A 15,825-nucleotide genomic window follows, 5' to 3' on the forward strand; every position below is an offset into this window, starting at 1 on the left:
AAGTTCAAAGTTGCTAGGGATACACATTCTGTCTCAAAATTAAGGCAAACCATCCTTAATGTGAAGTTTTGACATAATAGTTTGTTTTTTTTTTTTTTTTTTTTTTTTTTTTGAGACAATATCACTAAGTTGTCCAGACTTGAGCTTCCTCTGTAACCTAATCAGGCAAGTACTCTACAGACTGAATTACATCCCCCAGCCCCAGCAATGAAAAGTTTAAATAAAGGATAACCGACCAAGAGGTGTCCTGACATTTCCATCCTGGTCCTCAGGCCCTTTGACCCCAGGCGTTGTCCTTATCCACTGAGAGCTAGGGCAGTCTGAGCACTTAGGTGTTTCCAGTGTTAAACCTGCCTCCACCCCCGTTCTTCATGTTGTCAGCACAACCTTCGAAGGGAAGCGAGGACGCATCACCACCGTCCCCACTGCAGACCGCGGCATTAATGAGTCAGACAGACAGCGCCACTGAACACTGAGACAAATGCTGAGCGAATGCCAGGATCAAATGAAAAAGCACCTGCCAGCAGAGGAGCCGGGATGACAAGTGGGTTAGCGAGGGAAGGCGGGAGTGTGGGGCTTGAACAGCAAAGCAAGGAATTCCTCCACCTTGCCTTCTGTTAGCGGGAGGAGGTTTACTGGAGGGCCAAGTTTTGCACTGGGGAGAGAGGGAGAGGATTTAAGGTGAGTTCCAGGGAGAGCTTCTTATTTGAAAAGAAAGACCTATGGATCAGGAAAACCACCTTAAACATTTCCTGGCATAAGAGACAGGCAGGGAATGGTGCAGTTGTAGAAGCCTTCGGTTATGCCTAGGTAGGGAGCTTTCTTGATAAATCGCTCTGTAGCCCAGGCTAGCCTCCAACTTGTGATCATCTTGCCTCACTCTCTCCAGTGCTAGAAGCACAGGTATGTCTCCACATGCACCCTGGCGGGAGGAGAGGCTTCCTTAGCATCAGAGTGAGTTATTTTACGTGTGTTGATCTCCCCCTCGTCCTCTCCCACCCCAAATCCTGCATCCTCTGCACACAGCAAAAGGTCAGATTCATAGCTCCACAGGTCAGAAGACAAAGGTTTATAAAATGACCTTGAAGATTCAGGAGGCAAAATTCACGACCCAGAGCAAGTCAGAAGCTCAGGTATTTATCGTATTTCTAAGACTCCACATGACCATCTTTTGTCCCACGTGACTTTTAGAACAAGAGATAAGCTGGAATCAATCTCTCACTCTCCTTTTTTTCTTTCAGATATACAACACACACATACATACACACACACACACACACACACACAGATTCTGTCTCCTTCTCTTCCTCTGTAAAAATCCCTTGTTTGTTCGTAGATACAACCTTGGTATTCCCCCCAATAGTGGAAAACAACCCCAACAAGTGCCTATGAAAAAAGCCTTTAAGACTCATGAATATTTAGCTCGTCCTCATGTAAAATATATGACTTTGTGTAAGGATCAGGCGAACGAGGTGCATGATTTTTTTCTGATTTATGGGCCTGGAGACGGATTATTCATAGCAGAGCAGCTGTGTGGAAAGATTCATCCGCTGCAAAATGTGATTGTACATCAGGCAGTGTGTGGGAACGGAGCTATGACTAATGGCTGCTTTACATATAAATGAGAAGGTTTGTGCTAGGAACTGTAAAAAAATACAATCACTCAGCTGACGGGCAGGCTCCTTATCGTGGATGCAGGAGAGAGACCACCAGAAAGGTAGGTGAATGGATGCCTCCCCTCCTCCAGAGCCACGTCAGGAGACACAGAGGGTGGGGAGAGGAGATGGGGAACTTTGGAGAAGCAGAAATCTCTTTTCCTGATCCCTCTCAGTCTCCACATCTAACCTAACCTTCTAGGCCCCACCAAAAGCACGTCTGGGTGGAGAGTGTCCCAACAGAAGTGCTACATTGCCCACGCATCCTGAAGTGATGGGCACACTGTGGATCTCCTGAGCTCGGCCGTGGGTTGCTGAAGGTTCAGTCCATTTCAGAAACGAACAGCATGCATTGAGGTAAACCTGGGAAGTAAAAAATCTCAGTGAATATGAGGCTTCCCTCTGCCACTCCTCAGTCTCTTTTGCTTCTGTTGTTCATCTCTCTCCTCTCTCGTAGCTGAGACAGGCTGTCTAGACATTGCAGATGTGGACAGATGTTGGGTCTGTAATTTATAACAACGGCCTCCAGAAGGCAATTCCAATTTGTTTCGGTAAGGCTTTGAGTTACAGGCAGAAAAAATATCCTGTAAATACCGTTGACTTACATGGTAACTACACCAAGGGTTTACTTAGTGAGCAATCACTAACTATAGCATAATTACACATCCCTGCAGATTACTGGAGAATTTAGTGCCACTGAGCAGGCAATGACCACTAAACCGAACTTCTGGCTTTGGGAAGGGCCAGAAAACAAGGGCATTAACCCACACTTAGTAGGAATTTATGTCTATTTCTTCAAATTATCAATTAGCCTCTCTATTCCGAGGAGCCTTTCAGTTTTAGCAACATCATAGATAACCCTCTCCATCATACCAAACTCCAGGCAGGCGTGTGCTGGTTGCTCTTTCCAGCTGATACAGGTTTAGGCCATGCCGTATCTGGGGATACTCTCAAAGCCCTCAGACAAGCGTGAGGCTAGTGATTAACTTCCCCATTATCGTAATGGGATACACATTCAGCAGCAGGGCTGAAGGGCACTGAGCCATCTTCACTTTGTCCTAGTGACCGATGATTCAACAGCTGTCCAGGCCGAAAATGAAACTGGCTGGACCACCCACGCTGTGAAGACTATTCTGATCATTCTAGGGGGAAATGGTAAGGTGCGGTTTTAGAAGACTTTTCTCAAGAACTTCAGGTTGCTTCTTACTCCCATCTGGGGTGGTGGGAGTGTGTTGCGTCGCAGGAGGCTGGTGCAAAGGCTGGTAGTATGCAAAGAAGTTAAGTGGTCTAACCAGGATCACAGCGCTGGCATCAGAAGTCACGTTTGCACTGGGGGTCTGTCATCCCTGAGAATTCTGACCAGCTGGTCCCTTTGGGATTAGGGGATCAGAATTGGCTGGCAGCTGGGAGCTCTGGCTTCTCTGGATGTATAGGGTTGCAGCTGAAATAGCCATCAAGGTATCATTTGCATCAGGCCGGGTGTAGGGGGAAGGGAGGTGGGAATAAAGGGGGCAGAGATATGTGGAAAGCAAATGAACACATTGTGTTGTGTACCAATTTTAATTCATCACCAACCTCTTCTAGTCAGTTTGTTTCACATAATCTTCCTTCCTTCCCCCCTCACCTGTCCAGAGACAATCTATAAAATTTAAGGTTAATAACGGCTCTACACACAGACCCCTAGGTTTCCACAGACTCTGAAACAAATGCCTCCTGCCTCTTTAAAAACATCTTGCAGCTGGGCAGTGGTGGCACACACCTGTTTTTAATCCCGGCATTTGGGACGCAGAGGCAGGTGGATCTTTGTGAGTCTGAGGCCAGCATGGTCTATAGAGCTAGTTCCAGGGCCTACACAGAGAAACCCTGTCTCAAAAACAAAAACAAAAACAAAACAAAAAAACACAAACCAACAAACAGATATTGCCTAGAGAATTCTGATTCTTTGCAACTAGTGTTGAGTTCTCTCTCATTCTCCCTGACCCCTGCCGCTTATGGTATGTTTGGTAGCCACCCAACTACAGTCATGCCCCGCCCTCACCTGAAGAAGTGGTCTCCCCTGATATGTTAGTAGACTTCACCAATCACTGGCTGGGAAGGAAGGCTACTGGAGTCAAATGAAGAGAGTCAAGATTATCAGCAAGAGTACATGGCCCTGGCAAGCACTGGCCACTGGGCATGACCTCAGTCCTGCCTGCCTACGAGAAAATATGTTATCTGCAAAGGGTGGGTTTAGGGAGCAGTTTGTGTCTTCGAAGTTTAAAGTGTTCAGCCTTGGCTGCATGGCCAGTTTAAAGCTGGTTTGGGAGGCAGTGAAACTGTGTCACAAAGGAAGGAATAAACAGAAAGCTGCAGACCTGCAGCTGAAGCTCTGTCAGTAGATCAGAGGGTAGCTCTGATCTCAAGGATTCTAAACTAGTTTATTTGGAATATAGAAGAAAAGCAGGAACTTTGGAGCCAGAAAGCCTAGGGTTGAATTCCGTCCTTTTCTGTTGATCAGCTCCCCATCTCTTCGTTCATTCAATAAATACTTAGTGAGAGGCAGCATGTACTGGGTGTGTGCCCTCTTTGGGGCAAACTATTTATCTCAACTACTTTGAATCCACTCATCTCTACGGGAAGAGTAACATAACCACATATCACAGTTATACACACGGTTGACACTTGATAAATGCTTGAGTGTGCCAACGCTAACTTTCTAATTATGTCTTTCCTTGCTGACATTTCCCTCCAGAAGTAACTGATCTACACCTTGGGGAATTTTGTAGCACCCAGGAGGATCTCCACTTCTTATAGGCGACATTAACAGGAGTTGAGGACGTGACTTTTTTCTGGCACAAGACAGCAGGGTATAGGTTCAATCCTGGGTCTTCCCTCTCTAGGCTGTGAGCCCTTCATGGGCTGATACTGTGTCTTCATGTGTTCAGCATGGTGGCCGTGATATGTTTGACAATGCCACAGGAAATGCGGATGTGGGACTAGAAAGATGGCTGAGCAGTTAAGAGTCAGTACTGCTCTTTCAGAGGATCCAAACTCGAGTGCGGCACCAACATCTCACAGACACCTGTAACTCTAGTTTTAGGGACTTTGACATCCTCTTCTGGTCTCAGTGGGCACCTACATTGTGCGTGCATGCATGTGCACATGCACACACACACACACACACACACACACACAGATACCTTTAATTTAAAGAAAAAGCAGATGTTTGCTAAATGGACAAAGGGAGGAACAGGGATTCTAGTACTATGGTGATCCTGCAGGCCTCTCATTGTTTCATTCAAATATACCCATTGCCTTCAATACCTCTGGGGCACTATGGTAGGTGCTGGGGAATATAATGATGAGTCAAACAGACTGGACCCCTGCCTTATTAGAGCTTAGTCAGTGGGAGAAGAGGGGTTATGATCAAATAGTTGAAAAAGGAAGCAAATGAAGCTAAGAACACATATTTATGTATATAAGCTTATATATAAGAAGAAGGGTACAGTGGTTTGACTGAGAATGTCCCCCGTAGCCTCAGGTGTTTAACCATTTGGTCCCCAGTTTGTGGCACTGTTTGGGAAGGTTAGGAGGCGTGGCCTTGCTGGAGAAAGCACATCACTGGAGGCAGACTGCATCATTGCTCCTTCTTGCTCTTTCTGTTTTGTGCTTGTGGTAAAGGGTGTGAGTTCTCAGAACTGTACTCCTGAAGCCATGCCTGCTGCTTGCTGCCATGTCTGCCCACGGTGGTGGACTCGTAGCCCTCTGGAGCCACAGGCTTGAATAAATGCTTTCTTCTATTGGTTGCCTTGGTCATGATGTTTTAACCACAGCAACAGAAAGGTAACTAATACAGAGGGAGTGCTGACCAAGTCTGAGTAAGCACAGGTTTTTCCAAGGTGCAAGATGTCTGCAGACATCTGCAGTAGAAGCTGGAGTTAACACCAGGCTGGTAGTGCTGCAATTGCTAAGGGAAATCTTTCCTAGTGGCTGCTTCCAGCATGGCACATGTAGACCTTCAGGAAAGGCGAACATGGCTGGACCACGGTTTGTAACCATGAACATTGAGCAAAGAAGGTGGTGAGGTAAGTTCTGATCTTTCTCTCAAGAGTAAGAGAACACCACTGCAAGGCTTTAAGTTCAGGTACTGAGTTCTCTAGGCAACAGATGGCAGTGACCTTAGAGTGGGGTGGGAAGGGCGATGGTAGAGACTAGAATGGGCAAACCCTGTGTTCTAAAGTGAGTTGAGAAGACTCACTGACAGTTTGGGGGCTACAGTCCAGATGGAGATGAGGAAAGAACATAGATACTCTTGCGTTGGGATTTTTGTGTTGTTTTGGTTGTTTGCTTGTTTTTTCAAGACAAGTTTTCCTTGTGTAACCCTGTCTGTCCAGGAGATTGCTGTAGACTAGGCTGGCCTCAAACTCAGAAATCCCCCTGCCTCTGCCTCCCAAGTGCTGATTTAAAGGCATGCACCACCTCCACCCCAACCGACTCCTGGGTTTGTGAAACTTGTTCTGAGCATCTATCTGGAAGACTTTTGTAAAAGTTCTTCCTGGTCACTGGTGTGTTCAGTTCTGATGCCTTCAGAGGTGAGTGGATTTCCCTTTCCAAAGGATGAGAAAATGAACAGGATCCCCACTGGTCCTGGGAGGCACTGAGAAGGTCATTTCCCTGCCAGCAACCGCTGGTCTTTCAGGCACTCACATTCATCTACCCAACTCACCCCAACCCAAACAGGCATCCTTTCCCTCTCAGACTTCCGAGCACTCCCCACAGGCTACTCCATTCTGCCCCTATTTATCCTCATCTCCCCAAAGCTCCTGCACCCCTCCTTTCTCCTCCCTCCTCCCGACTTCCCCCTCATTCTAGCCCCAGCCTCCCTCTGCCTCTACTTCACCCTATTAAGAAACAACCACCCCACAGAAACCTCTGCCCCTGGCGGCTGCTCCCTGAGCCCCGCCCGCCCTCCCTCCTGCTCCTGCTCCTCTCCCTGACAGATGCCTCAGAGCCCCGGGCCGCAGTTAAGGTGACGAGATGCAGCAATTCTTTATGAACATTTCATTCCTGCTCGCTACACGACGTAAATTAGATGGTGTGTTACATTCGGGCAATAAGAGAGATATGTCACCACGACGCTGGCCCATTGGATGGAGAGGGTAATCCTGCCGTGAATTTCATTACTGCTTTTATATAGACAGAATTAGCTCAGTGACAGCGAGCCTGATTGTCTTTCACTAGGGGTTTGGCGAAGAGCAGAAAGGATTTCACCCTGATGTGCACACTACTGAGTGACCCCGCTCACCAGCGGCTCTGCTGATTGCTTTGCACCTTGCAGACTCGCAACCAGCTCAGCCTCTTGCCCGCCTCGCCTCGCTTGCTCCCTCTGCTCCCTCTGGGTCTCCAGCCCAGCAGCCCACCCCGCCCTGCCTGACTTTCTCTTGAAGCCAAAGCCAGGAGACCTAACAGAGGAGTCACAAGGTCACGAAGGGATGTGTCTGTGGGGAGGAGCAGGGCAGCAGAGCTGAAACCAAAATAAAACAAAAAGTCCTCCTGTGACTAGCTCTCCTGGCCAGGTGCTGGGTCCTCTCACTCTCATGGCTCCCAGGAGTGGAGCCTATGGCCCTCTGGGCAGGAGCTGGTACACCCTCTTAGTTGTCCCCAGCAGAAATCTTGAAGCTTTCTTTAGGTTCCTGTCCCATGGCCTCCTGTGTTTCTGCAGCAGAGTCCCTTCCTTGCACTTTCTCCTTACACCTGATTAAGTCACCCTAACCCCATACATAACACTCAGAGACTAGATGGCCCCAAACTAGTGGGCTGCAAAACCAGACCAAGGATTTTCTTCCTAGGTCTTTGCCATGGGATGGCTGGTCCAGGGAAAGCCATCTCAGCCCCTCCCTAGTTCTCAGCTTTCTGTCCACTCCCTCCCTCCCTCACCCCTGTTGACTCCTCAGTCATGGCCTTCTGCCAAGGCCTTTCTGAAGCAGCTGTCTGCTCCTGGGGTTGGCCAGGGACACAGACCATCACTAAGCCCCTGATCACCATTCTGTTTTTGTTTCTGTTTTCCAGAAGGCCCTAGAAAGATTCTCTGAGTTTCTATTCCTTGAGGGTTAAGGGGCAAGGTCTGGAGCAGACAGCATAATCTCCTCACAGCCTGCTTTCCTTTTGGTCAATCCGACAAATCTGTCAGGAAAGCTTCTCTTGTGACCCAGAGTGGCGAGGGCTGTGGCTGCGTTGGGAGGCATTAGGATCGCGGTGGCCACTTTCTAGTTGGAGAGGGGGGGTTCCTGGAGCTCAGCAGAGGTTTGAGCTGGGCACATGGGGGCCAGAGGCCTGAAGCAGGGCCTCTCCCTGCTGACAGGTTTCCTGGGGATTCAGCTGAGCTCCCCCTCTCAGTTGCTGCCCTTACCTGTCAGTCTGCCTGTGGTCACATCCCTTTCCCAGTACAGCTTGCACCTCGGGACCTGACACTTCCCACCAGGTCAGGAGAATTCTGAAGGGCCTGTGATAGGATAAGGCCTTTTTGGAGACCAAGACAGCCTAACTTTTCTCTCTTCTCAGCCCTGCTTCTTTCTAGTTTTATCATTATCACCATTATCATTTTATATGGATGGGTGTTTTGTCCCATAGCATGCTACCTGTTTACATACATGCCTAGTGAGGCCAGAAGAGAGTGTTGGGTCTCCTAGAACTGGAGAACAGATGGTTGTGAGCCACCATGTGGGTGCTGGGAATTGAACCCAGGTCTCCTAGATGAGCAGCCGGTGCTCTTAAATACTGACTCAACTCTTCAGTTCCCTCTTCCCGGTTGTATCTCAGCCCGGCATGTTAGAATTCATGCACAGAATGCTCCAATTCAGTCAGTTTCCAGACTCAACCTGAAAGCAGCTCCTGTCCTATGTGCTAACGGGGCCACCACAGGATGGAAGTGTGTAAAATATAGTTCCCTGGGAGACACAGCTGCTGCCTTTGGTCGCCAAGGTTAACACTGTGATTGCCATCATCGTCACGGCTGGCCCCACTCAGCTGGTACCACAGGGGTCAGCGGATAGATAAATGCCCAGCTTTCTTGCTTTACCCTAAGGACAAGGTCCTCTATACTTTGAACTTTATCTCTTTATCAGAACGACCTTTCCAATTGTGGAACTTGTTGTTCAGGAAGACAGCCGTGATAGTTCTGCAATTCTGTCCCCCACCTCTCATTTTCAGTTCAGTTTAGTTTTTGAGGCAAGGTTTCTTGTAGCCCAGGCTGGCTTCGAAGTTGCTCTGTAGTCAAAGATAACTTTGATTTCCTACCTCAGCCTCCTAAATGCTGGGTTACAGGTAGGAGCCACCACAGTTTTATTCAGTGCTGGGAGCTGAAGCCAGGATTCCCTGCACGCTAAGCAAGCACCCACCTTCCTGAGCCGCATCCCCAGCCCCACTAAGAAAGAATCAGTGAGCTCTACCCGTGGCATTTCTTCCTTTTCCATTCTATGGGGTGTTCCTAGTTGACTTCCTAGGCAGATACTTTCCTCATAGACCAAAGCTTCCATCCTTGTGGTGAGGGTGGAGCAGGTTCCCAGGGAAAGCCTGAGAGAAGAAGCTCCTCGGTTTACGCTATGACTCTTCTTCCACCTTGTCCGCAAGAGCCAGGAAGCGATGGGTCAGTCAGATGGCTCAGCAGGTAAAAGCAATTGCCCAGTGTCCTCCATTCGATGCCAAGAACTCCACTGAGGTAGACTAGAGAAAGCTGAACTGCAAGGCGATCCTCTGACCTCCACAGGGCACTATGGCGCATACCCTTTTCCTCACAGTAGTGACAGATTTTAAATAGTTTTACTTGAAAAAATCCTAAAATCTCTTTCTCCCCGGGAATAGGGAAGAGGTTGGCAGTGGTCACATGTCTGGTTACTCTTCTATGTGTCTGCTCCTGGGCTCACACCCTTACCAGCCCCTTGGAATGAATGGCTGAAGGAGGTCTCACCAGTGGAGCCAGATCTCTCCCCAGGGCTTGCACCCAGGTTCTTGTGGAAGCCATAGTTCTCTAAAAGGCAAAGACCTAGATCATTTGCTCTGAAGCTTTCTGTGCAAGGCTACAGATGCTGAGCAGAGCCAGGGGGCTGGGAGGATGGAGTTTCTCACCCTACCCCCACTCTCTTCTGACATCATAGCCCTCACTTCCTGACACTAATTGGTTGCCTTGGAAACAAGCTCCTCAAAGAGGAGGATGACTGCATGTGGTGGGAGTGAGAGCACAGGAGATAGCTTTGTCACAAGGAATCCACAGAGCCCCTCAGAATCAAGCCAGGCTTCCCCGAGTTGTTCTCCTCCTTGGTACACATCTCCAGTATGGAGGAAGAGAGTTACCAGCTCAGGGAAATGCTGTGAACATTGATGGTCCACATTTTTTTCTTTTCTTTTCTGTACTTTCTTTTTTCTTTTCTTTTTTTTTAAACAGGATTTCTTTATGTAGCCCTGGCTGTTGGCCTTGAACTCACAGAGATTTTCCTGTTTCTGCTTCCCAAGTGCTGGGATTAAAGGTGTGCACCATCACTGCCACTCAGCTAGTCCACATTTCTGTCTTTCTTGTATTGTTTGTTGTTTGTTTTTTGAGACAGGGTTTCTCTGTATAGCTTTGGAGCCTATCCCCTGGAACTTGTTCTGTAGTAGATCAGGTTGGCATCAAACTCTTAGAGATCCACCTGCCTCTGCCTCCAGAGTGCTGGGATTAAAGGTGTGTGCCAGCACCACCCAGCCTGGTTCACATTTCTTAATAGTACTATACAAAGGTAGTCTAGTTTACCATGCCTGCCGTTTCCTGCTTTGAGTGGGGAGATCTTATTGCATTGTCAGAGTTCAACGCAGAAAAAGAAGGAGGAGGAAAGAAGGAAGGAAGGAAATAAAGAAGGAAAAGAAACAAAAATAGTCACTAACTCTGGAGTAAGTGGATATCAGAAGGGATAGAGGCTTTCTCTTTCAGCACTAGATCAGAAGTGATCTCTTCTCAGGAACTGTCATTAACTAGACAATCTACCACTCACCCTTATCTACACACACACACACACACACACTTCACTACTTGCTACAGAGTTCACAGATATTTCATTCAGTAAACACTTACTCCCTTTGCTCTGTTAGAGAATCTGCACCAACCTCAAGGGATAAGATCATGAGCTGATAGGACTCTTAAAGGCAAAATCAGCTCTCACAAGTTGTCCTCTGACTTCCGCATGTATGCCATGGTGTGTATGACACCCCCATAAATGAATAAAAACATTTTTTGAGACAGGATCTCCCTCTATAGGCCTGACTGTCACTAGAACTCACTATGCAGGCTGTCCTCAAACTCAGAGATTTCCCTGCTTCTGCCTCCTGAAAGCTGGGATTAAAGACGTGCACCATTATGCCCAGCTCATAATGAAAATAGTTTTAAATAAGTTCTTGGGCTAGAGAGTTGGTTCTGTGGTTTAAAAACATGCTTCTCTTCCATCTGCTGCAAACCACACTAGCCTTTCAAGGACTCCAGGGTCTTTTCTCTTCTCTCAAGGCCAAGGTGCAAAAGAGTGGAGAGCACTTGAGGGTGAGAGCAGAAAGGTGTCCCACTGCTTGCTGTGTGTCCTCTAGAGTTCACACACAGACACCAGACGCCCGGCCATGCTTCTGTGCACGTGTGCGCTGATGTCACAATTATACACATTTCTGGACCAGTAGCAGTAATTTCGACTTCTTCTGAATTGTCCAGTACAGAGGTGTGAGCATGTGTGATTCCACTTATGATCTTGAGAGTGAACGTGTGTTCTGGAGAAAGAGGATTTAGGGGTGTGTGTGTGCATGTGTGTGTGCACGCGCGTGTTTTCCAAATGCTTGGCTTTTTTCAAAATGGCTTAGAGCACTACTGTCATTTATGGGGTTTAAAATGTCAGAACAGGGCCCGAGGGGAGGCAGGGGAGATTAAACTGGAAACAGTGAAGGTTATAGATGACGTTTCTGATAGGCTGACAGGCGGACTCAAATGATGCTGCACTTTAGCAACCATTTAAACACACACACGCGCACGCACACACACACACACATACACACACACACCACTCCGTAGTTCATCTCTCCATATTTTAATGGCATATTCTGAAAGCTAAAATCATAAAAGCCTATGTCTAAAAAACCCCAGCTCTGCTTTCAGAACCCACCAGCAATTCCCCATGGTTTGTGTACGTACTCAAGTGCGCTTACCTTCCCAATATATGGACTTAGTTTTTGTCTCTCTACATAAACTATTCTTTTTTCTAAATTGTAGACAAGATCTCAAGTAGCCCAAACTGACCTTGAACTTAGTAAGTAGCTGAGGATGACCTTGAACTTCTGATTTTCCAGACTCTACCTCCTGAGTACTGGGGCCATAGGCATTAGCATTGAACTCAGTCTGTGCAGTGCTAGGAATAGAACTGAGGGCTTTGTGTGCACAAGACAAAATACTCTTCTGACTGAGCTAGAGCCCAGCCCCCTTTGTGTTGTTTAATTCAACCACATCTCCACACAGCTTCCGAATTTTAAAAATAGTAGAATTGCGTAATTAATTTATAGTATGTCCAACTGTCCACCTAAGACTATTAATTTGTATAATATACTAGGTAAAGTTGAGAGTCCTGGGGCTGGAGAGATGGCTCAGTGGTTAAGAGCATTGCCTGCTCTTCCAAAGGTCCTGAATTCAATTCCCAGCAACCACATGGTGGCTCACAACCATCTGTAAAGAGGTCTGGCGCCCTCTTCTGGCCTTCAGGCATACAGACAGAATGTTGTATACATAATAAATAAATAAATAAATAAATAAATAAATAAATATTAAAAAAAGTGTTAAAAAAAAGTTGAGAGTCCTGTTTTATAAAGATAAGGAAACTGAGGGCCAAAGAGATCTGATGTGCTGGCCAAGACCACCCAACTAGAAATGGACAAGGGTGGGCCTTGAATTTTTTATACGTTTTTTGTTTTTTGAGACAGTGTTTCTCTGTGTAGCCTTGGCTGTCCTGAAACTTGCTCTGTAGACCAGGCTGCCTCTTCCTCTGCCTCCTGAGTACTGGGATTAAAGGCATGTGCTACTACGCCTGACTCCTCCTGACTATTTTTGAGACAAATATGTAGCCCAGGCTAGGCTTGAACTCACTATGTAGCCTAGGTTGGCCTTGCCCTTGGTCCTTCTGCCTCAGCCTCCCAAGTGCTACAAACAATTACAGGCTCCGAGTCCCTTCCTGCAGCCAGTGGCTCTAACGTGGTGAGACTTTAGAAGCCACTGGGAAGCTTGAAAACCCACCAGTGTCCGGCTCTCCTCACAGACACTCTGATTCAAAGGTTCTGAGAAATGCATACTGCCTATTTATTTTGTTTGATTTGTTTGAGTCGCATTCTCGCTCGTCCCAGGCTGGCGGTGAACTTGCAGCATCTCTGCCTAGCTCCCCAGTGCTGGAGCTGCAGGCAAGTATGCTTTGTTGTTGAGAGAGTCTTATTCCGTTACCCCAGCAATTTCAAATTTAGAGATTCTCCTGCCTTCCAGGCCTGAGTTGCCGTGCCCAGCATGTGTGGTCTGTCTTTAAAGGGCCGGTGGCTCTGGCAGGTTCAGGTCTAGGACTTAGAAGTCGGACTCACATTGTCTCTCATGAAGGCACTTAGAAGTCGGACTCACTTTGTCTCTCATGAAGGTACCTTCCTGTCACCATCCTCCTCAAGGACTGTCTCTCACCTTGCTTCCCTGTGGACTTTTTCTGGATGAGGGCGTGGAGTCGCCCAGAACTGGAGTTCCAGACAGTTGTGAGCCACCATGTAGGTACTGGGAACTGAATTCGAGTCCTTTGGAAGAACAGTCAATGCCCTTAACTGCTGAGCCATCTCTCTAGCCCCTCCTGTGGACTTTTCCTTAAGATGACCAATCCTCTGTTTCTTCTACCCCATCTGCCTCCTGCCCCTCCACAGGGATCAACGCTTGTCTACCTCAGCCTGGTGAATGAAGAAATTGAGGTCTAGATGCCCCTCAGGTGGTCATCTAAATGGGCGAGTCTTTGCCCCACCAAGAGTGAAGGTAGAGTATCAGTTCCACTTAGCCCTGTGGTCTGGAAGATGGGGAAGAAAGAACAGCAGTAAGTGACTTAGGAGAGAGGAATGGGGGAAAGGAGACCAAAGAAAGAAAGGAGAGGAGAGCTGGCTTCTTAGGAGACCACCCTGGCCACTTGGACACCTGAGGCCCACATCGAGTCTGCTTTTGCTTGCCCCTCTCCAAAACCGGCAATGTGAAAAGCTAACTCTAGTCTGTTGGGGCTTTGAAACTGGTTTCTGCTCACCAGCTTTAAAATGACAATGGTGGACGCTGGGCATAAGGGTGTAGTCATTTAATCCTAGAAGTCAGGAGGCAGAGGCAGGTGGGTCTCTGTGAATTTGAAGTTAGTGTGGTCTACACAGTGAGTTCTAAGATAGACAGGCTGCATGGGTAGACCCTGTCTCAAAACAGAACAACAAACAAAAATAAAGAATAGTATCAACAACAAAAAACTTACTATGTTTATTGATTTATCCCAAGCCTATTCTACTTCTTCTTGTCTCCATCTTCTTCAGAACATTCACTCAGGGCAAAAATATGATGGTTGGACTCGAGATATAGCTTAGCGGGTAAGAACACTTGTTCTTGCAGAGGACCTGGGTTCAATCCCAGCACTCACATGATCGCTCACAACTATCTCTAGCTCCAGTTCCAGAGGTTCACTCACCCTCCTATGGCCACTGTGGGCACCAGGCACACAAACGATATGCAGGCCAAACAGCCATATATATAAAGAATAGAACAGAACAGAACAGAACAGAACAGAACAGAACAGAACAGAACATGCCCTTCCTCCTCTCCAGCTCTACCTCCTCCAGGAGCTCTTCAGCTGGAAAGGACACCTCCTTCTTTTTGTCTCCCTATACTTTGCAACTGTGAGTGAGCCACCATGTGGTTGCTGGGAACTGAACTCAGGACCTTTGGAAGAGCAGGCAGTGCTCTTAACCACTGAGCCATCTCTCCAGCCCCCCTTTGCAACTGTGAGTGGCTTTCACGCTGATGCTTAAGCTTCATAGCCAATGTGACTGGATTTAGAATCCAGATTGAGTCACTCTAAGTGTGTGTATGAGGGTGTTTTGGAGAGAATTAACCAAAGAGTAAAGTAAACAGTGGGGGCACCATCCCCGTCAACCAAAGGAAGAGGAAGGAAGAGCTGTTTACTGGTGTTTCCTCCTTCTTAACTTCTGGCCCACCATGATGGGTAGAGCTCTGCTCGGAGGAACACTGCTCCCCTCTTCCCCATGATGGGCTGAACCATCTGAGGTCATGAGCCAAAGAAGTCTCTCTTCCTGAAAATTATTTACGTTGGGTGTTTTGGTCACAGTAACAAAAAGCCAGCTAACACCCTTGCTGTGGTCTGCCCTGCCTGCTTTCACACCCGTCTCCCTCTCTAGACTGTCTGTCACCTCCTAGAAGTCATGGACCCTGTCTTGTTCCTCATGGAGAACAAGGGAACAAGAAGACCAGACTCCCAGTCCTCTTGTGAGTTCACAACCGTCCCCTCCCTTTGCTCAAGCCCTTGAATAAGAATGGTCTGTTTTCTGGACCCCCAAGGTCAAGGCAGAGAAGCTAAGTGTGGCCCCCAAAGGAAGTGGCACTGTTGGGAAGTAATGGCATTGTTGGAAATGTGTGACCATGGAGGCAGATTTTGAGGTCTCATATATGCTCAAGATACCACCCAGTGTTTTAGTCTACTTCCTGTTGCCTGCAAAATGTAGGACTCTCAGCTACCTCTCCAGCACCACATCTGCCTGCATGTTGCCATGGCCCACCATGATAATAATGGACTGAACCTCTGAACTTTAAGTGAGCCACTCCAATTAAATGTTTTTCTTTATAAGAGTTTCTGTGGGGGAGCTGGAGAGATGGCTCAGAGGTTAAGAGCATTGCCTGCTCTTCCAAAGGTCCTGAGTTCAATTCCCAGCAACCATATGGTGGCTCACAACCATCTGTAATGAGGTCTGGTGCCCTCTTCTGGCCTGCAGGCATACACACAGATAGAATATTGTATACATAATAAATAAATAAATATTTTGAAAAAAAAAAAAGAGTTTCTGTGGTCCCTTAAGAGAGACATACATAGATCTATCTACATGGGAAGTAGAAAAAGACAAAATCGCCTGAGTA

Source organism: Alexandromys fortis, unplaced genomic scaffold, assembly GCF_014885135.2.
Source record: "Alexandromys fortis isolate MF-2015 unplaced genomic scaffold, M_Fortis_MF-2015_v1.1 scaffold_16, whole genome shotgun sequence".
Taxonomy (NCBI): Eukaryota; Metazoa; Chordata; class Mammalia; order Rodentia; family Cricetidae; genus Alexandromys; species Alexandromys fortis.